Source organism: Thermobia domestica, chromosome 1 (assembly GCF_964235325.1).
Source record: "Thermobia domestica chromosome 1, izTheDome1.hap1.1, whole genome shotgun sequence".
In the NCBI taxonomy this organism is placed as follows: Eukaryota; Metazoa; Arthropoda; class Insecta; order Zygentoma; family Lepismatidae; genus Thermobia; species Thermobia domestica.
Genome location: NC_137454.1, coordinates 44,009,980 through 44,034,266, shown reverse-complemented (window position 1 = coordinate 44,034,266; position 24,287 = coordinate 44,009,980). Strand labels below are relative to the sequence as shown.

General features: G+C 34.0%; 1 long non-coding RNA gene across 1 annotated transcript; it reads left to right on the top strand.

Moving 5' to 3' along the window:
- The first annotated feature begins 425 nt into the window (after window positions 1–425).
- LOC145666025 (uncharacterized) lies at window positions 426–24,264 on the top strand. Its single transcript, XR_014127682.1, has 3 exons — window positions 426–515; window positions 13,738–13,850; window positions 23,654–24,264. It is a non-coding gene; the product is annotated as an uncharacterized LOC145666025 (long non-coding RNA).
- The last annotated feature ends 23 nt before the right edge of the window (window positions 24,265–24,287 follow it).

Below are 24,287 nucleotides of genomic sequence, written 5' to 3'. Positions count from 1 at the left end.
GTCGGCACCTACTTATAGTTTACCGATTTGACAAGCACTTTCCAACTAACACAATTACGAGCCTTGACCTACGAAACAAGTAAATTACCATTAGTGTTTGAGATAAAAATTACTGGATAAATGATGGTAAATAGTTGGTTCTTGGTTTATCAATATACACTTTAAGCTACGTTTAGAAAATGTACTTTTGAACTTCCGTTTTTCAAGTTACTAATTGCTAATCTATCAACCATTAACCTATGTTGTGCCTGATGGTAGATATGGAGTCAATTTCAGAGGTTTATTTCGTCACAGTTGTTGGCTGCCTTTTTAACTTTTGACACTTATAATCTTACATTTAACATCTATCACGAGTACATGTAATTGTAATAACTGAATGACAATATAGTCAATTTATTTGCAGACGACCTCGACATGTCTTCTGATGTGGAATTGTGGAGGGAGAAATACGGAGTTAATTGTAACTGTTACCCTGAATGTTACAACATAAGATTCAATCTTGGTGAAGAAATGGCGTAAGTAATTTTGGAATTCGTAAACATATTTGAACTCCGAAATGTTCTTTCAACTTCTTAATTGCTGTATTTCTTTATTTTATACATGCTTGCTCGGTTTGTTTCGACAGTTTATAATGAATTGTGTAAGTATTTGGGAGTTATAAGCCCTTTGACTTCCTGATTAAAATTCTACTTCCGAATCACTGTGAATATAATTTATGAGTTATACTATAATTTATCTGATTTTGACTCCAAGTGTTTTTTTCTTAGATGTAGTTTTTATACTCGAAAAGAAATAAACATACAATACCCCAGTAATCAATTACCTATTGATTTTACAAAGGCTTACGACTCGGTTAGGGGGAAAACATTGTACAATATTATTACAGAATTTTTATTACCGAAAAAGCTAGCTACACTAACTAAGATGTCTTTAACTTGATTCCAAAGTAATGTAAGGATAGCATAATTCATGTTCACGAGCTTTCGTGTTGAAAATGGTCTGAAATAAGGAGATATGTTGTCACCATTATTACTTAACTTTGTTCTGGAGTACACTATAAAAAATCAAACATAGCAACCAAGGTCTACAGCTGAATGACATTCACCAGATTATGGCATATGCTGATGTTGTAAATACTTATAATAGTGGATGGTAGAAGAACAATGATAAGAAATGCAGAGGTCTTATTAAACAGTTGCAGGAACATGGATTTAGAAGTAACTGCAGAGAAAACTAAACACATAGAATTTTCCTGGGTTCGTAATATTGCAAATTATGAGTGCATGAAAATATCGAATAATACTTTTGACAAAGTGGATATTTTTAAATATTTAGGGTCGATGTTAGCAGACCAAAACCATATCCACAAAGAAAATGTAGACGAAAAGCAGGAAATTCGTTTTATGATAGAGTCCAATATATTTTGTCTTCGCGAATTCTGTCGAGGAATTTGAAGCATAAAATATATTAAAGGATAATCATGCCTATCGTATTGGGTTGCGAAACATGGTCACTTACTATGAGGGAAGAACGGAGACTGAAAGTATTTAAGACTAAAATCCTACCAATATTCGGACCCAAAAGGACAGGGATTGACGGAAACTTCATAGCGAGGAACTGCAGGTGTGCAGGTCATGTAGCCAGAATGAAATAAAGTATTAACTATTTCAGGGTTTTAAACTATAATTCCAATCGAAACCGACCGTTAGGAAAATGTAGACGCAGATGGAAAGAGAATATTCAGATGGACCTCGGAAAAATAAGAGTAAAAAGTAGAAACTGGATCCGGTTTGCTAAGGACGAAGTCAATGAAGGGTTTCTGTGAACGCAGCATTGTACATCCGGGCTCCATTGGTCATAAAGTCAGTTAGTTTAGTTAGTTACATACTAGAAAAATATTTATTAACAATTCTGAAAAGTATATTTTTCCTACATTTACTTATACACAGAAATTATATAAGCCTGAAATGGATAGGGGCAATTAGACTAGTTAACAACAACTTTGTATATCAAACCTATACAAAGATATTATTGCATTTGGAAAAGATTTGATAAAGATTGCAATACTGCTTAAAATTATGTAAGAGCGGGAAAGTGTAATTACAACCACAAAAATTATTGTGTATTATTATAGAAGGAAATTGAAGCAAATCAATTTAACTATTTTCCGCAAATACTTTGTCAGACAGTATACCAATAACTACTCATGCTTTCTGTATATTTGGAACGGTTTGATATTTCAAATTGCTGTAAATGGAATTATGTTCTTGATATTATTGAAAATCACCTGTACAATTGGATTTGGATGTGATACTTATCTAAGCAGTTTTTAAAACTACTTGATTTTCCCACTGACTTGGTAACTTTGTTACTTACAACGATAACGTTTAGGTATATTTAGTTACAGAATAACAAGGAAAATTGTCCGGTACCTTATGATAACAAATATTGTGGGCTGACTTGTTTAAACTTGTTTTATTTATGCTGTTAAAGATGTAATAAGTGAGGAAGCCATAAGTGATAATGTATTTTTTAATTTCTGCAGAATGAATGATAAGTATTAAGGAAATACAAAGTTTAAAAGTAACAAAAATAGTTCAATTTATTGAAATAACTATCATGATAAGTTTTGGTGATTATTAAAAGTGGGACCTCGAAATTTAATTATGTCTCTGTGTGTGTGTTACATACTATTTATTTGAAACTCCTCATATCACGATAACAATATTGGACCCAAAGACACTTTAGAGTTGCATGCCCCCACTCTGTCTCACTTGCTTTATTACTGATGTAGATACTTCCAAATCTTGGATGTTAGTAATACCGGGACGTTCTTAGTTTTTAACACTGAATAATAAATGTGGTGTTGTAAATTTTCGTTAAACATGTATATTTCAAAGATAGATAAAAGTATGCCGTAGTGTATCGTAAAAATGTATCTCTGGGTTGGGGCTGGCAACGCAGATTGTGTCAAACAATGTTTCATGTACAAAAAGTTTGTTTATAAATTTAAAAGTTTCAAGATCTTTTCAAACTGATCTGATCTTCATATATATCAAAGTTATCCAAAATAAATAATATTAGTCTAGGCTAATTGTTGTTGAACCAGGAACAAATTGCAATAAAATTTCTGTTAAAGGGTTCTTACGGAAAAATGCTGAGGAAAACAAAGGCGAAAAGTCTACCACTCTCCGAGTGGGGTAAGGTCACCATGCAGAATTTTCCAACATGGCCGCCATGCATTACTACTATTAGCAAAGTCTCACTTACGGGCCTGTAACCCTCCTAATTAACATAGAGCAATCGGTAATACATCTTTGTAAAGGTTATGGAACGCAGATTCCAACGATGTAACATTGTTTCCTATTTTGCTCACCGCCTAGATGATAAAGAAGAAGAATTTTTTTAAAAAAATCACAAGGGACTCGATTCTTTCCGAAAATACTTCATTCCTGGTAACACTGTATATACAGCAGCGTAACGAAAAACTCCTTATTACTACCTTACACATTTGTGTGTAAGATGTACGACAGTCACTGAAATCTAGGCTGAGGAAGGTGTCCTAATATGGGATACACTTTATGGACTGTATCACCAATTTCAATGGAGGAAATACCAGTAGACTATTATATGAGAACACCCTGCGACCACCCTAATTATCACAGTCTTATGGCGCATACATCGTTGTAAAGCTAATAGAACATAGATTTCAACTATAGAGCATTCATTCCTATTTGACTCGACGGATAGAAGAAGAAGAAAGTATAAAAATTACAAAGTAGTTATTTATTTATTATTGAAAAATTATAATTGCTGTTGACGCATGCTGTATCACGGATTTTATTGGAGGAAGTATACCATTTTATGAGAACGCCATGCAATGTAAATAGTTGTTCTTATTTGTTCCAACTGGAAAATTGACTAATAGAAGAAGAATATGGGCCTTAACAGCCTAACAAATTTAAGTAGAGAAAACGCTGAACCGAGATCATCTTGTAAGGTATAATTTAGTGTTGATATTTTTTGAATGAAAACTACCTTAGAGAAAAGGCTTTGAAAAGTTTACCACTCTTCCGGAGTGCATAGGTCTGCTGTGGTGAATTTACTAATATTGACGCATATTTCCTAGTACTTGTTATCTTTATATGTTGAGGATTGTTCAATATTTAAAATCTTATTCTTTCGCATTAATTGAAAGCAAATTCTTAAACAATTTTTCTTCAAATATTATTTTTACAATATTTTTCCCATGGTACACTACCTTTTTATATCCAGTACAGTGTTGAATAGTTTCCATGTGTTAGAGCTTCCTTACATTAGAATTAATATATGCTACTTCTATATGCATTATGTGCACCTATATGCACAATTTAACATTTACATATATATTATATTGGAAATAAGAATTACATGTACGAATATAAAGTACATACAACTATGTTAAGCTCTGCTACATGCGAGTGTAGATGAACTAAGCAATGTTTAATACCAATAAATTGAAATTTTCAAAATTAATTATCGTACTTGGCAATGTGTCATAAGCACCTATGCAGATATATATATATATCTTCCCTCATAATATTACTTTCATCTCAATCACCGTCAATCTTATTCTTTCGCATTAATTGAAAGCAAATTCTTAAACAATTTTTCTTCAAATATTATTTTTACAATATTTTTCCCATGGTACACTACCTTTTTATATCCAGTACAGTGTTGAATAGTTTCCATGTGTTAGAGCTTCCTTACATTAGAATTAATATATGCTACTTCTATATGCATTATGTGCACCTATATGCACAATTTAACATTTACATATATATTATATTGGAAATAAGAATTACATGTACGAATATAAAGTGCATACAACTATGTTAAGCTCTGCTACATGCGAGTGTAGATGAACTAAGCAATGTTTAATACCAATAAATTGAAATTTTCAAAATTAATTATCGTACTTGGCAATGTGTCATAAGCACCTATGCAGATATATATATATCATCCCTCATAATATTACTTTCATCTCAATCACCGTCAATCTTATTCTTTCGCATTAATTGAAAGCAAATTCTTAAACAATTTTTCTTCAAATATTATTTTTACAATATTTTTCCCATGGTACACTACCTTTTTATATCCAGTACAGTGTTGAATAGTTTCCATGTGTTAGAGCTTCCTTACATTAGAATTAATATATGCTACTTCTATATGCATTATGTGCACCTATATGCACAATTTAACATTTACATATATATTATATTGGAAATAAGAATTACATGTACGAATATAAAGTGCATACAACTATGTTAAGCTCTGCTACATGCGAGTGTAGATGAACTAAGCAATGTTTAATACCAATAAATTGAAATTTTCAAAATTAATTATCGTACTTGGCAATGTGTCATAAGCACCTATGCAGATATATATAGGTGCAGATATATATAGATATATATGCAGATATATATAGATATATATACTTTCATCTCAATCACCGTCCATGTCAACTTCTTCAGAACTACAACTTGAACTACACTACAATGAGTACAAGCTTCTGCATACGCACTATAGGGGAGCACATTGTGTTATGCTGCATCCGCATGTTATTACCGTAAGTAGAAGGTAATCAAGAAAGTTCTATCGCTTTTTGTGGAAATCCGTGTTCAGTTGTCCCTCACACCGTCAGTTGAGTGCGAACGGAGGTAAGGCAAAGGTCAGTTGTTGGTGTGGGTGTATCCAACATACTACCTGCTTGTGGCAGTTCAGTTACACCATGAACTTGCGTAAGGACAGAGTGAATATGGGACATCCACACAGCCTCATAAGGGTGTGTATGCTGTACGAGTTCAAACTGGAGTCAAATGGCGCTGCAGTAGTGCACAAGATATTCCAGGCCTTTGGAGATAGTATCATGATTACACGGACAGTGCAGCGGTGGTTTAACAAGTTTAAGGACGGTGATGAAACACTCGAAAGCACACCACGTGCCGGAACACTAACACATGTACAAAATGGAGATCTTCCGGCAACAATTGAGGTGAACAGTGGCCAGACATATGAGGAACTGGGACCTCAATTCAGTGTGAGTGGAGAAATTATTCGGCAGCACCTCCATCAACTTGGGAAGCATTACAAGTTGGATCGATGATTTGACTCGAGCCAGAAGGCAACATGAGCAGAACCTGTTTTTCTTTGTTGTCTCGTCTGAGAAAGGAGTCATTTCTGGATAGGGTTTTGACATGTGATGAGAAGTGGGTCCTTTACGGAATTCCACGGCGCCATCATCATTGGTTAACATCCCATGAACCGGTTTCAGAACAGCCAAAACCAGCACTGCACCGGAACAAGGTCCTCTTGTGTGTTTGGTGGACTGTTCGCGTCCTTGTACATCGGGAACTGCTACCAGCAAGTTAGAGCATCAATGCAACTGTGCACTGTTAGCAGCTGAGCCGTGTTCAAGAAAGACTCAAAACTCTGAAGCGAGCACTTCTGAATCGTAAAGGGGTCCTCCTGTTACAGGACAACGCTAAGCCTCACGTGGCTGGAATGACCCGGGACACCACTCTACGCCTTGGATGGGAAACACTATTGCATCCGCCACACTGCCTGGACATTGCACCATTCGATTGTCACCTGTTCCATTCCTTGGACAATCACCTTAGAGGACGCCAGTTCAAATCTCTAGTAGAGGTGCAAAATGCACTTGATATCTTCTACGCTTCACGTCCCAGCAAGTACTATCGCTGTGGAATTCATGGCCTTTCAGAACGTTAACAGAAGGTCGTTGATGCTGATGGGAACTATTTTTGATCTTCTAGGTACGTGTTAGGTGATAAATCAATTTTCGAAGGTGTCGGGTGAAAAAGCCACAGAATTTTCTTGGTTACCTTTATAATTGGATGCTGGTGATTGAGCCATTTTCACCGTTGCCAGATGTTCGTGACGCAATTCTCATCCTCAGCTACACGAATCCATTTCATTACTCATCCATTGTTGAACCTGGTGATACACACGTTGACTATGAAATTTGTATGCATTTACTTAAGGAGGTAGTGCTTTCGGTTTCACCTAAGCTCTTTATTTTGTTCCCCATGACGTGAACATTCGAAACTGCATTTCGTTTAGCATATCTCCTGAATTTCCATAGACATCGTTTCGTGACCAGCAATGTGAACTTCTTTCGATTTCCCAGCTGTCTTGAAAACAGCAGCATCTTTCTTAAACGTCTCATTCCTCTTTAACATTTCTCACCTTTCCCTAGACCGTACAGCTTTGATGCTTTATCAGACCCTAACACAGCACGCGTGAAAGGAATGTGAGAGCAAACTTCTTCACCAAGTGCTTGCTTTACTTAATTTTCTTAATGTCATAGACAGACTTTGTTTTTACAGTTCGCATTTGCTCCAGGCAGAGAAAAATATAATGAAACTCATTACTGAAGTGATGTATTAACAGGACCAGAAGATCAGTGTCATCACCTATATTGGCTGTAGGATACTTGCGCGCTAATGCAGCACTTTGCATGACAGTCATGACGTCAGCATCTCCTGAAGCTAAGCTTGTTTGGTGTTAAAGCCAACTGATTGTAACTTTTGCGAAAGACGTTTGTTTGTTTGGCTTGTTTGAAAGAAGAATTTCTTTCTTGAGCAACGCTTATTGAAGGGCTAAAATTTACTTTTGGTCCTACATCCCCTTTTATTCCCTTTCGATGAATTTCCGACTTTGTTAATAACGTTGTTTCATAGCCATCGAAAACAACTGTTGGCGTCTTATACTTTGTGAGAACGTATAATCATATTTAATAATCATGAATTACTTTCTCAAATGTTTGTTTTTAATGAAGCAACAACGCACCATTAATAACACTGCACATCTTCAGGCAGACATACTTTGAGTTCTTTGAGTTTTATTTGTTCACGTATGAATTTAGGAAGATGAAACTTTTCAGAATCTTTCATATGACCCCTTCTATCAAATAATGAAGGAAGGTACATGCAAAGCTAGTAAGAAAACATTTCTTTCAAATCAAAGCTAGTTCTTTGAGCACAGAGTACCAGATATTGGAATGGTAGTTCAGGCTCAAAGACAAAAGTTTCATCTTTACATCTAACTCTTTGAAAGGACATTATAGGCTTCATAAGTTTACTTTTCTTCAAAATATACTCAGTAACTGTTCTCAGAGACATCTGTTTGAACTGTAATGAATCATGAAAGAAATATTGCAATAAAAATATTTGAAAAACTTGTTTAAGGATTTGCTTTCAATTAATACGAAAAAATAAGGTTCCAAATATTGAACAATCCTCAACTTATAACGATACCAAGTACTAGGATACGAGACGCCAATATTGGAAAATTTAAAACAGCAGAATTACGCACTCTCGGAGATCGGTAGACTTTTGAACGCCGTTTCTCTAAGGTATTTTTCATTCAAAAAATGTCAACACTAAATTATACCTTACAACAAGATCTCGGTTCAGCGTTTTTTTCTACTTAAATTTGTTAGGCTGTTAAGGCCCACATTCTTCTATTAGTGAATTTTCCAGTTGGAACAAATAAGGAGAACTATTACATTGCATGGCATTCTCATAAAATGGTATACTTCCTCCAGTAAAATCCGTGATACAGCATGCGTCAACAGCAATTATAATTTTTCAATAATAAATAAATAACTATTTTGTAATTTTTGTACTTTCTTCTTCTTCTAACCGTCGAGTCAAATAGGAATGAATGCTCTATAGTTGAAATCTATGTTCTATTAACTTTACAATGATGTATATACACCATAAGACTGTGGTAATTAGGGTGGTCGCAGGGTGTTCTCATATAATGGTCTACTAGTATTTCTTCCATTGAAATCGGTGATACAGCCCATAAAGGATATCCCATATTAGGACACCTTCCTTGGCCTAGATCTCAGTAGCTGTCGTACATCTTAGACACAAATGTGTAACGTTTGTAACGATGAGTTTTCTGTTACACTGCTGTACACACAGTGTTGCCAGAGATGAAATATTTTCGAAAAAGTCCAGTTTTTTGTGATTTTTAAACCTTCTTCTTCTTCTAGTCGGTGAGCAAAATGGGAAACAATGTTACATCGTTGGAATCTGCGTTCCATAAGCTTTACAAGGATGTATTATCCATTGCTCTATGTTAATTAGGAGGGGCACAGGAGGCGCGTGAGACTTTGCTAATAGTAGTAACGCATGGCGGCCATGTTGAAAAATTCTCCATGGCGACTTTACTCCACCTCGGAGAGTGGTAGACTTTTCGCCATCATTTTCCTCAGGTATTTTTCCACAAGAACCCGTTAACAGATATTGATTGTATCTGTTAACCGATAATTGTATTGTAACATGTTCCCGGTTGAACCATTTTTTTGACCTAACTTTCCTAGTCTAAATGATTAGCTTTGGGCAGATGCTTAGGAACGCGAGATGGGTGTAGTACAACGGTGGGGTACGCTAAGGGGGCAACACTTTTAACCAAGGAACAAATATTATTACGTGAGTAGCAGAAACAAGGGAATTCATCTCAGCTTGCTGTGGTGTACAATTAATAGGAAAGGCCATGTTAGACGTTCAGTATAGAATGTGAACCTATATCTATAGAGTCGGAAAACCGAATATCTTTTTTACGTCTCTTTGTAGTCCATACCGCCTTTAGCCGTGGTTCTCATCTGGTATGTTGGGAAGGCTACATTTGGAAATCTGGGGTGAATCAATCCTCACCTCAGTTAATATATTAAAATATGGTTGTTTTCGAAAAGACATAAGAAAATCTTCATAGCCAGTGATACTTATAGACAATTTACTATAACTTCAGATACTACGCTGCGGTAGTTTACAGCCTGTTTTTGATCGCATAGTGTGAGTGTTTCATATCAAATTGAATTATACAATTTTCTGTAGATGCAATGATGACAATAAAAATGTGAATACCTTCACGAAAATTTTAAATATTTAATACTTATTTTTTCAATTACAAGTAAGTGATGATGACATTGAAATTCATGAAAATATATATTTATTTCCAAGAAGTTGGTAAGTATGTAGTGTAAAACAAAATGTATATTAACCATGTGGTCGAAAAATTCCACACCTGTCTAGGATAAAACCGTCAATATGTATATGTAGTGTAGTGTGAAGTGTCTAGGTTGTGTAAATGATATATGCAGTTTAAAGCTGGGAAGTACGGAAAAATTGTATATTCCTAGTTTTAGAAATTTCTGTTAGATTAGTTTGTTATAAACTAATTTACACTAATTAGTTTGTTATATAATTTTAGATTGAAAATAAACGTTTAGCAACCATTTTTACAAGAGGTACAGATTTACTCGTTGTTTGTCATAATCTATTCGTAATAGAAAATAATGTTGGATATGTTGATTTATAATCGTGGGATTTCAACCTTTGTTTATGGTTTGTATGTTGACCATTGAAGAACGACACATTGTCATTTAGGGCACACGTTGTGATTTAATAGAAATTCATGTTAAAAGTAGAGTTGTAGATTCACGTATTTCTTGTCAATCTAAATTAATTCATTTAATTTATTTGTAACTCGCTCTGTCACTCAACAAAGAAACAAGGAAAAGGAATGCAGGCAGGCATGTCATCTCCAACAAGCTAAAAAAATACATTGTTTCAAATTTCATTCTGCTGATCTTAATCCTGTTCTATTTTCCACGGTTTGCAAGGTTTCCTCAAGTCGGCATTAGCTATTCGAAAGTCAAACTAGTCAGTTTTGCAGTAGCAGTACGACCGAGAATTGAAGTGGGGACTCCAAAGTCTTTATACATAATACTATGTATTAGGAAAACGTCTGTAAGAACAACTATGCCTTTATGTAATCTCAGTTTACTACTGTTAAGAGACTGAAAATATCAGAAGTGCGTTTGAATATAGTAGACATCGTGACGGACTAAGTCATAACCTTAACATGCATGGTAATTTAAATATATCTTGTTGGTAAGTAGACGTAATATGAATCGTCAGGAAAATATTTGTACGAAATTGCATTTGATCAGATATATTTTGTTTAATATCAATCAACGAATAGATGCGTGAATGTTTCAATGCTTTTCTATAACGTTTGATGTAAAATAATGGATGTCCAGTCATGTTTCAATGTCTCACATATTTCATTTGTGACTTATAACTTGAATATTTAAACAATACTGAGTACAAATAATTTAAACTCATATCTCGATTTCGTGTGTTTGATGTGATCGATGTGCTGTTTTGATAATGTAATCATTTGGTGAATAAATTTACAATATTACAATTTACTTCATTCATATGATCATCAATATCAAACGTGGTCCATTTTGTGTAGAAAATACTTAATTTGTGGTAGTATTTTGTGAAATTGTATTGGAATATAGATTGTTCCACGTACATTTTGTCATTCTGAACAATACCAATATATGTTACCAAATTTTGTACACATCACACTAGAGAAACTGAGTAACAATCCTTTTACGACTGGAACGTCTTGTCCTGCAACAATACATGCGAATGATTTTCACTCTGGGTCCATTATGAACATTAACACATTCTTTTTGCGAGCTTTATATTTTAGAAAGTTTTGGTGTTAAAATATCCTCACTATAATTTTCAGTTAAAAATTTTATGTCCACATTTTGGCTGAAAATTACTTTCAATTTGTTAATTTTATTACATTTAGTTTTAAAAATTTCTTGTTGATATTTTTCAATTAATTTTTTTTAAGAATTTTTGGTTGATTAACAAAAAATTTCTTTACGATTTTAATTTGTAAAAAAACGACAATTTTTTAAGATGTAATTTGTTTCTGGTTTTTAGTTCAAACATGTGTTTGATAAAAAATACAAATAAACAAATAAACGAGTTTATTGAAACTATTTTGTATTAATATCTTAGATTGTTAATGTTGTTTTGTTGACGAGATTTTTCCTTGTAGATTTTTAGTTGGAGAATTTTAGTTACAAGCGACATGAAAACTTTATTTTTTTAAAAAATCATAGCTTGATACAGTTTTCTTTTTCACTTGAAAATTCAACAGTTTCGTTTCTTTGCAACTTGTTTTAAGATTTAAAGAAGACGTTGAAGAATTCTTTTTTGTGTAAGAAGATTGTGTTGAAAATATTTTTGAGTGAAAATTGTTTACTTAAATTGTTCTCGATCAGATTTTTAAAGTCGATGTAAATAATTTTCTGTTCATTAAAAAATAGAAAAAAATTTTGAACGTTGAAAATCCTGAAACTTGTCTAAAATATGCTTTAAAAATCATGATGTCATTACATAGCTACAAGTCACAGCACCTTCTCATAACATCATTTTAATTGTAAAACTTTAATTGGAAATTGGTCTTGTGCAGATGAATCATTAATACTATTATTTTTGGCAAATTAAGGGAATATTGTAGTGCTGCCATTGTTCTCGTATCTAGCTTAACTAGTAGTCAGTTTACCTTATGTTATAATACATTCCCAAATTAATGAGCACGCCTTCCCATTCCAAAATATAATTTTGGCAATATTTACCCACGGAGAATAACAAAACGAACTATCTTAATTTGCAGAGCTGTGTAGTCGAACCTTGTAGAGCAATTACTAATATTTATTTGTGAGAACTCTCAAACATATTAGGTGAAACCCATTATATCCTTGTCAAGTTTTGAGGGGAATGCACTATGGTACACATGTCCTATTCAAGGAAATAAATCAACGTATCACCCGTATGACAATATGCTGTAATAAAACGTGATCTTAGATAATAAGCTTGGACAAAACCGACCAGGTGGTAAAATTTATTGCTTTTGTTTATATTCTTGGTAATTATTTACATCTAGCAAGGGGTAAGTTGGATTACCCAAATTCACCGAGGTATATATACAAGTTCTTGAGCACATTTACCAACATAACTTTTTGACAATTTCCAAATTTAAGGGATGGAAATCTGTAGTATCATATAACAAAAAGTATCATCGAAGAAGATAAATTAGCTCAAAATCTTCAAGTTTCTGCAATTTCGTGCTCATAAGCGGGAACGAAAATTTCCGCAAAATTTCTGAGGTACATTAATACTAGAGCCCTCTAACTTTTTTTTTATCAATTTCCCAATCTTCCACAAATATCCCTTCCGAAAATCAGTGTGGGCCAGCGTACCCATGCAACAATCAAAAAAAGTGATTCTAAGTGATGTCTTATTACATAATCAGGTCACGTGAAGTTCAATAGCCCAGCAGAAAAAGTTGGTCCAACTTGCTCTCTTACTACTCCCACACATGACTGACTATTAATGGTTCCATGCACAATACTGTGTTGATGTTCGTCATCGATAAACTGATCTTGTGTTCTTAACCAGTGTAACTTAACCTTTGGGTTTCTAGAAAATTACATTCTGTAGTGTATGACCCGATAGTTTAGATATGGATTGTCTCGTCCGTTCTACTTTTATTAATGCTGTTGTAAGGGAATCCAAAATTTGGATGTTAGTTGTGCTGCAGCGTCCTTAATTTATAACACTGTTAAATGCAGTGTTGCAAATGTCCATTTAATATGTGTAGATTTGAAACACGATAATAACCTTAGTGTCATTTGAAATAAATATAACTTTATGTTGGTTTGGCGTTAAATTTTAAGATTATAATTTATCACTTCAGTATTAAAGTTCTTCTTATTCTTTCTATCAATTGATTTCATAAGCCCGCATTTTATTCCTGCTTTGAGTTAATTGTCATTATCTTCTATCTAAGGGGCGGTGTGGCACATAACGATAACACAACACTGATAGTCAATTTGTATTTAGAATCCTTGGCTCCTGCTTCGTACATGCAAGAGATTGTTAACGACTGGATAGACAAAGTGGGTAAGTTTAACCAATATTAATTGCCCAAATTGAAAGGGTAGTACTGTTATATCTGAATAATAGTGTAATATAGCTTATCTTTCTTTACAGAAGAAGAGAAATACAGCTAATGTGTAATATGACCCCCTGACTCACGTATATTCGATCAAGGTTAATCACTTTCATCCTCGACTTTCATAGTTTAAGAAACTATTTAAGTTTCCGTAGTGCTGATACTTAAGATCGCAACAATCCCCTCACGGCCCTAGAATCTGATTCTACCTTCGATTAGTCGTCAAACACTAATCCAGACATTGTTTGTATATCTTGCGATATGTGGCCCAATGTCTCATACGAATCATAGCTTGCATTATTTCACCTGATTAATCGCATTTTATAGGAGCCGTTCACACCATGATGGCGTGAGGTTCCGTTCTCTCATCTTGAAACCAGAAAAAGCAATAACAACAGCTACGGGCTACAGACCCCTAGTTCTTACGACTTGTCTGTAAGTTCTTTAACAGAATGATAATAAGCGTCTCGTTTGGTATTCAGAATCAAACTCTCCATTGAGCAAGTTTCAGTGTGAATCTCATTCTTATCCATCCACTATACACAATCGTGCTAATCTCGAAAACCAGATTTAAGAAGCTTTTTTCCATCGTCAGCATCTTATATATATATATATATATATATATATATATATATATATATATATATATATATATATATATATATATATATATATATATATATATATATATATATATATATATATATTCGAAGAAGGTTTATGACACAATTTGGCGTTATTTAATCTAAAAACAGCTATATGAACATACCACGAAATTCCTGAAGAACTTCCTGGATTAACTTTTATTTAAGGTGCGTGTTGGTCTCAGTCTCTCAAGATGTCTGCAGAAACTGGTGTTCGGAAAGGCATTGTCTCAGCTTCATACTGTTCGTTTTAGCTGTCAACAGTGTTCTATCGCAGATTCAGACTCCTGTATGTGGTTTATTCTACTTTAAGGAACTTGTTATTTATTGGTGCCCAAGATACCTTCGCGGAATTATTCTACAACTGACGTTAAATCGGCTTGTTCATTGGTCGAATGGGGTAGGCTTTCGGTTCTCTAACCACAAAACACAGTGCATGTACTTCTACAGCCAACGAACTTTCCAGCTAATCCAGATTTATGTTGTTCTGTTCCGTTCATATCATCGGTTTAAGTTTGACTACGGTTCTATTGCGTATTCATATGATCGTTCCTTTCTCCTGAAACAACTTGGTCCTGTTCATCAGATGTTAATTTCGCTAGCTACAGGTGACTTTCGCACTGGTTCTATTCCTTTCTTTTTTACAAAAATAAATGAACCATCATTAGCCTATTGTCATTAGAGAGTTCCCACATGACAAGAAAGGTAGCAATGGAAAATACAAAACATCATAAATACTATCTTATTATTAACGTACGATTGATTCATAAATCTCTCATCTATGCTTTTAGTTAAGAAACGTGCCTGTACTGAAGTGGTACTATTAAATCCTCAGGTAACCAAAAGAGTCGATCAAGGAGTGTTTCGCGGTTGAGTTGATTTTTCATGCTTAAAACAACTTTGGGACGCAGGCATTTTTTGGTAGCTAAAACTGTTAATTTCAACAAACGAATATTTACGTTTAATTCAACTACAATTTACGTAATTTCGTTGAAATCAGCTAATCAATATTCACCTTAAGAGCAATATTTATGTTTGGTGGTTAAGTTGAAAATTGGTTGTCAATCTGATTGGTTTTCTGGCGAAAAACTACTAACGTAGCAGAGATCAACTATTTGAAAAATAGTGATTCTATCAAAACTGAACCGTTTGTCAACACTCATTTGGTTACTTGAGGACGAGAATAATAATAATAATAATAATAATAATAATAATAATAATAATAATAATAATAATAATAATAATAATAAAGAATTTTATTGTCGTTAAGCTATACATAGCAAGAGACAACGTCAAAATGTGATACAATATTGATACGTAAGTATAAATAAATAATGATCTATAACTAAATTAATGATGAAATGACATTACAAAATAAATTACAATAACAATATACATTTTAGATACAAGCTCATCACGAGATTACAAAATACGTTACACTTCTATTGACCAATTAAAATACTCCTGTAAAGAATAAAAGGGCGTTGCAATTAACCAATTGTATAACTTACTTTTAAATCTATCGATATGTTCATCTTTTAGTGTTGCAGGCAACTTGTTATACAGTTTTATTCCAATTGTCTCATAACTATTTAATGATTTGGACAATCGTTGATATGGGACATTTATGAATTTACTGCTTCTAGTATTATACGAGTGGATGTCTTGCCTGAGTTGTAAATTTTGGTGATTACTTTTTATATAGAGGAGTACTGTGTAAATGTATAGATTGATTATTGTCATAATTTTAAGATTGATAAAAAAACGTATGCAATGAGCTAATTTGTCTACGTTTGAAATAATTCTGATGGCCTTTTTCTGTATTAAAAGAATGCTATTTACATGATAATTGTTACCCCAAAATAATATACCATACAAACTTATACTCTGAAAAAAAGCAAAGTAAGCCGATCTGACATAGTTATCAGGAACATGATTTTTTAGTTGTTTTAGCAGATATATTACTTTTGATAGTCTTCCATAAATAGAATTAATATGCTGTTCCCACGATAACTTGTTGTCAATATATATACACCTAGGAACTTCATACAGTTGAGTTATTCTCAGTAGGCACTTCTTTTGTTAAAAGTCATATGTCGAGTTTTATTCTCGTTAAGTAAAAGACCATTAGCCTTAAACCAAATCACAATCTGATTCCATGTATTTTCAGTTATAGAATTAAGTCTACTAACATCAGGACTAGTATTTAGGAAGGTCGTATCGTCAGCATATAGTATAGAGTAAGCAGATAAAAAGTAAGGTAGATCATTTATTTATTTATTTATTTCTAGACACAACGGGGTATATAACCCAATTGCAGTGTCCGTTACATGTATTAAGCGTCTATAACACATTCATACATTCATCTTATAATACATAGTTATAATGTGGTTGCAATATCATTGATGTTCTTTCATTTACAATTATTTCTTATTACATTACAAAAAACTTCCTTGAATTGACTTACGCTGTTACTATTAATATCTAAATCCATTGTGTATTTTGTTAACCTATTGTAGATTGTACTCAATCTCCATACTGGTGACCTCTTGTTTGTGTTGGTGTGTAATCTGTCGCAGTAAAAGAAATTGAAATTTTCAAGGCGAGTTACATTTGTAGGAGTGCGTATTTTAAATTCTTGCAGTAAATTGGTGCAGTCGATTTTATTATTAAATAACTTATATAGGAACAACATATCTTGCATTATTCGTCGCTGTTCTAGACTTAACGTATTAAAGTTTAAATTTAAAGGTTGACTATTATATGTTTTCGGATATACTTGTGTCTCCCTATATGTCAAGTACCTTAGATATTTATTCTGAACTTTTTCTACATTATTTAAGTTTGTTTTTGTGTGAGGGTTCCATATAGTGGCTGCGTATTCGAGTTTTGTTCGTACGTAGTGTTCATGTAGCTTTCGGATAGCGGTAATACTATTAAATTCTTCACTGATCTTGATGATGAATCCAAGGTTTCTGTACGCCTGGTCAATCGTGATTTATGTGATTATTAAATGTTAAATTTCTGTCATATACCACCCCTAAGTCCCTGACAGTATCCGAGGTTGGTAAAGCGATGTCATTCATCTTATACGAAAATTTCTGAGGGGTTTTGCGGTTTGTAAAGGACATTACATTGCATTTGTTAGTGTTCACGTTTATGGTGTTCTCTTTGGACCATTTCATCAGTTTATTCAAGTCATTTTGAAGCATTTTACAGTCATTTAATGTTTCTATTGCCATGTATATTTTAACATCATCTGCAAATATCAGCGTGTGAGAGTTTTGTATACTTCGCGGTAGATCATTGGTAAATAGTAGAAACAACAATGGCCCTAAATTTGACCCCTGTGGCAGCCCTGATAGTTGTACATACTCCTGAGACTTACACCCTTTGTACACGACGAATTGTTTTCTTTTTTCCAAGTAAGATTTAAATAGATCAATAAGTTCGCTGCTGAAGCTAAATTGTTTAAGCTTGCTGATCAACCTATTATGATTTACGCCGTCCAACGCTTTCGCGAAATGTATGTATATTACATCTACTTGTCCCCCCAAGTCTAGTGTTTTACTTATAAAGGTACATATTAGACTAAGGTTTGTGAGCGTTGACCTGCCTGTAAGAAAGCCACGTTGTGATTCTGATATAGATGGTCTCACGTGTGCTATTATCCGCTTTTATAAGACTGTTTCATAAATTTTAGCAAAGGTGCTTAAGATTGAGAAGGGGTTTATAATTTTAAATTTCTCTCTTATTATTATTCGATTTCGGGATAGGTGAAACTCTCGTTGTTTTCCACTCATTAGGAAATTTTCCGGATTTAATTGACAGGTTAAACATGATTTTCAACGGTGTTAGGAAGTGATCTATGCAACCCTTTACAATAGAGCTTGGGATTCCATCGGGTACTACTGCTCTTTTGGATTTCATCTTTTTTTTTGTTATATTAGCAATTTCCTGTATTTCTATCGATGATATACGCAGTATATTTAGACCGTTATCTACCCACACTAACTATTCTGTTGTATTGTCTTTACTTTTACTGTATACAGACTGAAAGTAGTCCGCAAACTCCTTAGCGATTTCGTCGTCGTTGTTTATTTCTTTACTATTATTAGACAAGAATTCGGCATTTAAATGCCGTGTCTTACTTTTTACAAAATTCCATAATTCGGATGGATTTTGTTCTAAGGATGCCTCAAACATTAATACAAAATTCTTATATGCATTCCGTACCTCATTTTTAATTTCCCTCCGTAATCTATTGAATTCTTGTTGATGGAAACTTTTACTCCCCTCTCTCTTTTTTAATTTCCTATGATGATATGTTTTTGATTTAATTTTGTTTATTATATCCAGAGTAAACCACGTTGGATAATTTTGCAGAGCTTTTGTTTTCTTTGGAACACAGAGGTCAAATATGCTATATATAGTGTCGTAAAAGCATTTAACAGCTTTGTCTACATCGCTGTATCCTGTAAGATAGTCCCAGTTTACCCGCCCAAGTTCAGTGTAAAGTTTTCTGAAGTCTGCCTTTCTAAAATTATACCCCGTTACATTACGCTTAGATTTTGCTTGTTTTAGACGACCAAATTGTATTTCAACGTTCAGAGTAGGGTGATGTTCATCTTCTTTGACAAAGGGATAAGGTTCTTTGCTAACTTTTACTTGGTCTAAATTACTTAGAACTAGATCAAGAGTTTTACCGAATTTATTATGTACATTATTAAATGACTGTAAATTGTTAAATGACATGAAATTTTTAATGCTTTGTAGTTTGGCCGGAATTTTGAGATATCTATTGTAGTCATTGAAATTTCCGTCCGGTAAAGTGAAGTCACCAAGTATGAGAAGGGTACAACCTGATGGACATTTTGAATCAATTATGTCGAACACTTCCTCATATTTTTCAGTAGGTGACTCCGGTATAAAATATACTAACAGAATATATATAGTTACTTTTTCGCATATCAATTTAACCAACAGACATTCTACATATTCATTTGATAAGCAATCAGTCATTACTACTTTATACTTTCTTAAGACCGCTAACAGTACTCCCCCCTTGGTTTTCCCTGTTCTTTTGTTATCTCTATCTGTCCTATACACATAATAGCGATCGTCAACAATCATTGAATCATAGTGTTCTTTTCGAAGCCAAGTTTCACAGATTGCAATTAGGTTAAAGTTGGACGATAACACATTACAAAGGAACGATGACATCTTTGCCCTTAAGCCTCTGCAATTTTGCATATAAATGTTTATGAGGGTACACTTCTCCTTCTGTTTGTTATTTCTAAGAACGTTGTCTTTATTTAACACAATAGAAGTTTCAGGTATAGACAAACTGGTTGATCCCCGCCCACATTTAGAAATTGCAGTTCGGAGGCTCCCCCTTTCGTCTGTGGTGCATTCTTTGTAGCTCATTGATTTAAATATTTCACTTGTTAGTAGCTTACCTGAAGAGGCAGCTTGGCATCAGATGGTTCTTCCTCTGGGTGACTGGAGCCAGCACCCCTTTGTCCGCTGCCCTGGTTCACTTGCCGGAAACTGCTGCAGTGTTGCTATATCACTTTCTTCTTGGTTGTTCGGTGTCCAAAAGGTAACACTTCATTGCTTGTAAATCACCTACGGTATATCCTTTGCTATCAATGTACAGTTCGTCAAATTGTAACTTTACTCGTTTGCCACGGGATCTTTCTTCTTTCATATACACTACGAGTTCTTTACGTATCATTCTAACGGCCGGTGGAAAGTCCTTGTGCATTATAACAGGACAACCCCGACATCGATATGCATTCTTTAGTACTTCCGACTTTCTTTTGTATGACGCGAACTTTACTATTATCGGTGCACTTGGTCCTTTTGATAATCTATGAGCCCTCTCGATTTCATAAGAATTAAGTTCAAGTTTTAACTGTTCTTTGCAAAAGGATTTCACAAGATGTTCTGTATCTTCCCAAGTTTCATTGTCCTTGCCTTGAATGTTCCTGAATACCAAATTGTTCCTGCAAGAATGGTTTTCTAATTTATCTATCGTGATTCTGTTTAATTCTACTTGTTCCTTCAACAGTTTATTTTCTTGCTTTAGTTCTTGAACTTCTTAGAGACGTTGGCCAACTCTTTTCTGAAAGAGTGCATGTCGTCACAGAGCCCAGATATTTTCTTGTCCATGTCTTCTAGTTTCTTGTATAAATCATCTAGGGATTTTGGGCCTGGGTTTAGTTTGACATTTCCGATAATTAGAAGCACTACCACCACTGTTCCCGCTAACAACGCGCAACTTAATGTTTATGCTTCACTAATTTGTTTTTCTTTTAGATTGCAACACTTCACCACACACCTTGCATTGTATGCTCCTATTCTTTGTCGCCAGCACTCCACACTGACACCCATCCTTTCACTCAAGACTGATCACGGGAGCTCACACAACACACATCCACTCTGGTCAACGAACGTAAATATGTATGGCGTATCATTAGTAAAAATAGAAGTGTCCCAAGTACTGAACCTTGGGGTACTCCGTATTTAACTGATGCAATACCAGATTTATTGTTATTTCCAAAAACAATTTGTTTACGGTTTTCTAAGTAAGACTTGAATAATCTAAAACTTAAATCCTTGATACCGTAGTACTCTAATTTTTAAGGAGAATTGTGTGTTAAACACAATCAAAGGCTTTGCTTAAGTCACAGAATGCTGCCTGAACAAAATCCTTGTTTTCAAAGCCTCTAATAACCTTCTTTTCCAACGAATCAATCGCTCCAACAGTAGATCTACCCTTTACAAAATTAAACTGTGAATCACTAATTACGTTATACTTATCAAGATAATCACATAACTGCATATGTATCACAGTTTCAAGAATTTTTTAGAAGACTGGTACCAGAGAAATTGGTCGATAGCTAGATGGACTATTCTCGGGTCCCTTTTTATATACAGGCACAACTCGTGATAATTTTAAAACTTCGGGGAAGATTCCCTGTGTTAGACATTGGTTAATGTAATGGGTAAGCGGCAGAACAATACAATCAATAACTTTTTTTAAAAAAATTAGATTACTCGACAATCCATAAACATCAACACTGTTTGAACACTTAAAGTTATTTAAAATGTTGAAAACTACTTGGGGAGATGTATTTCTGAATACAAAACTATCGTGTATAGGATTTACAGATTGTTCCATTAGATTGACTGCTGTTACATCAGGTTTGTCAATATTATTGTGTACTTCATCTACAGAGTTCATGAAATAATTACTAAAATCTTCTGGATTGGGGTAAAGACAGTCCCGATTACTCTTAACTATAGAATTAATTACCTTCCAAGCTTGTTTACACTTATTAACAGACGATTCGATTTTTGCCGAAGTATACTGCTTTCTCGCTTCATTAACAGCTTGCTTATATGTATTCCTAGCTTTCAGATAGACTGACCTAGTTACATCATTTTCTCTCTCTTATATTTGTTTAAATGTAACATCACCTCACACTTCATTGAGTAAAGTTGAGGGGTATACCACGTGGAATTATTTTCTTTGTGTGGCTTTTTAAGTAGGTTCCGATTAACTTTACAAATTCTTTGCGGAATGAATATGTCAAAGTTATAGAGAAACAAATTCAAGAAGCGTTCAAACAGTGCATTAGAGTCATTGTAATTCGACAGCAATTGAAACCAATTCATGTTGCAGAGTGAACGCTTAAAATCAGATATTTTACTCTCAGTGATTGGCCTAGAGACAACTATTTTACATTCTGTGGACAAGATATCAACCTCCTTACTTAATAGTACGTTATCCAATTTTATCCATACACAATCATGATCAGAAAAAGGAAATATTGATACATCACAATGAATTTGACATAAATTGAAATTTATAAATATGTTATCAAGACAAGCTAGACCTCTAGTTGGCTTCATATTTGTAATACTATAATTAAATTGCTTTAAAAATTTCTTTAATTCATCTACACTGTTCTTTGTTGTTGTCACGTCAAAATCAGAGTTTAGATCACCACCTATGACTATCTTAAAATTTCTAAAACTAGGCCTACTCAATAAGTTTAGCAGTTCCTCGAGCCTATCTAGAAAGACTATTGAATTACCGTTTGGGGTTCTGTACAGTGATACGAAAACCAACTTAAGACAATTAATAACGATGCATGTGGCTTCGAAATCGATTTCAGTACATAGAAAGTCAAGGACTAATTTCTTACACTTAAGTGAGAACCTGTCTCTTACAAAAATAGCTACCTCATCGTGAGCACGGTGATTCCTACAGAAACTATTAACAAGTACATAGTCATCTAATTAATTAAACACAATTTCATTCTCTTTGCACCAATGTTCACTTAAACCTAAGACATCTAAATTATTCACATTCCCAAAGTCATTTAAAACTACATGTTTATTATTGATCCCTTGAACATTTAAGTACCCCACTTAAAAATCAATAGCATGGCTTTGTTTTACAATACCCAGTTGTGCTATAACCGCTTTGCAGATTTTTGGCTAAGTCTGCATCATTAAACTCTTTTGATCTAAAAAATTAGCATGAGCTAAAGGTATTGCATCACCTGAGGTAGTAGACTGTGAGATTATGAGCTGAACAAATTTATTACACATAAGGTGCTTCCCATTGCTGTTTAAATGTAGCCCATGTCTTGTGAAATGTGACCTATCTAGCAACTGCAAATGAACGTACTTTACGCTTTACTTTACAACTTACATACCTTTGCTATTTTACGATTGGTGCAATTCAGTAGTATATTTACACATGAGCTCTTTGGCAGATCATGTCTGTATGGAATTCCCACTATAAACACATTAGTCTTTGTTAACGTACACAGCACCTCGCACAAGTTTCGCACTGCCTCCTGACCCTCATTTCTTGCCACATCATTTCCTCCCGCAATATAATAATAGAATGGGTTTGCAGCTTGTGTATTGCGGTTGGATTTTGAGATATATGAATGTGATTGGAATGTTTAAGTTTGAACAAGATATAGTTGAGTTGATTAAAAAAAACCAGTAGGTCCAATGATGACAATTTGTACCTCTTGGAATTATGTTATTATATTTCTTTAATATGAAATCTCTAATTCCAGTGGTGGTTGGGAACTTTTTAAGCCTCTTCTTGGGAGCCAGTTTTCTCAGCCTGGTGGAGATTTTCTTTCTGCTGATAATTAAACCACTCCTGGATGTTTTCAAGAAGCAGTGAATTATGGTAAGTGGTAAGATGGCTAATTATAAAGCAAAACGTGAAATTCAACGTCTTCGAATTTTTTCGAATGTTTTTCATTTTTCTTTGCCCTCAATATTAAAATTGCCATCTTTCAATCGTTTAAATCATCGTTTACACATGCTCATTGATGGAACATTATTGTTGTAAGCTTTCTCAAGCATACAATTGGGTTCCGCAAAACTTTTCTTTAACCTCCCAGCAAGTGACGTTTTTTTCCGGAAAAAGTGGACATTTTCAGAGCAAAAAGGAAACATGCTTTTTATATTCCCAATCGAATGACTTATAATGTGTTTTGAAAATGTCACATATGTCTCTTAAATACAGATGTCACTACAAAATACCCGAGTATGAAATAACACAATCTAACGGCAATCTCGCAAGTAATATGCATAATCCTAATAAAAGTATGAAATAAGTAATAGTGATTCACTAGCACATCATCTGAGTATTAAAAGATGTAGAAACACTATGTGTATTCCAGGGCTAAGATAAGAACT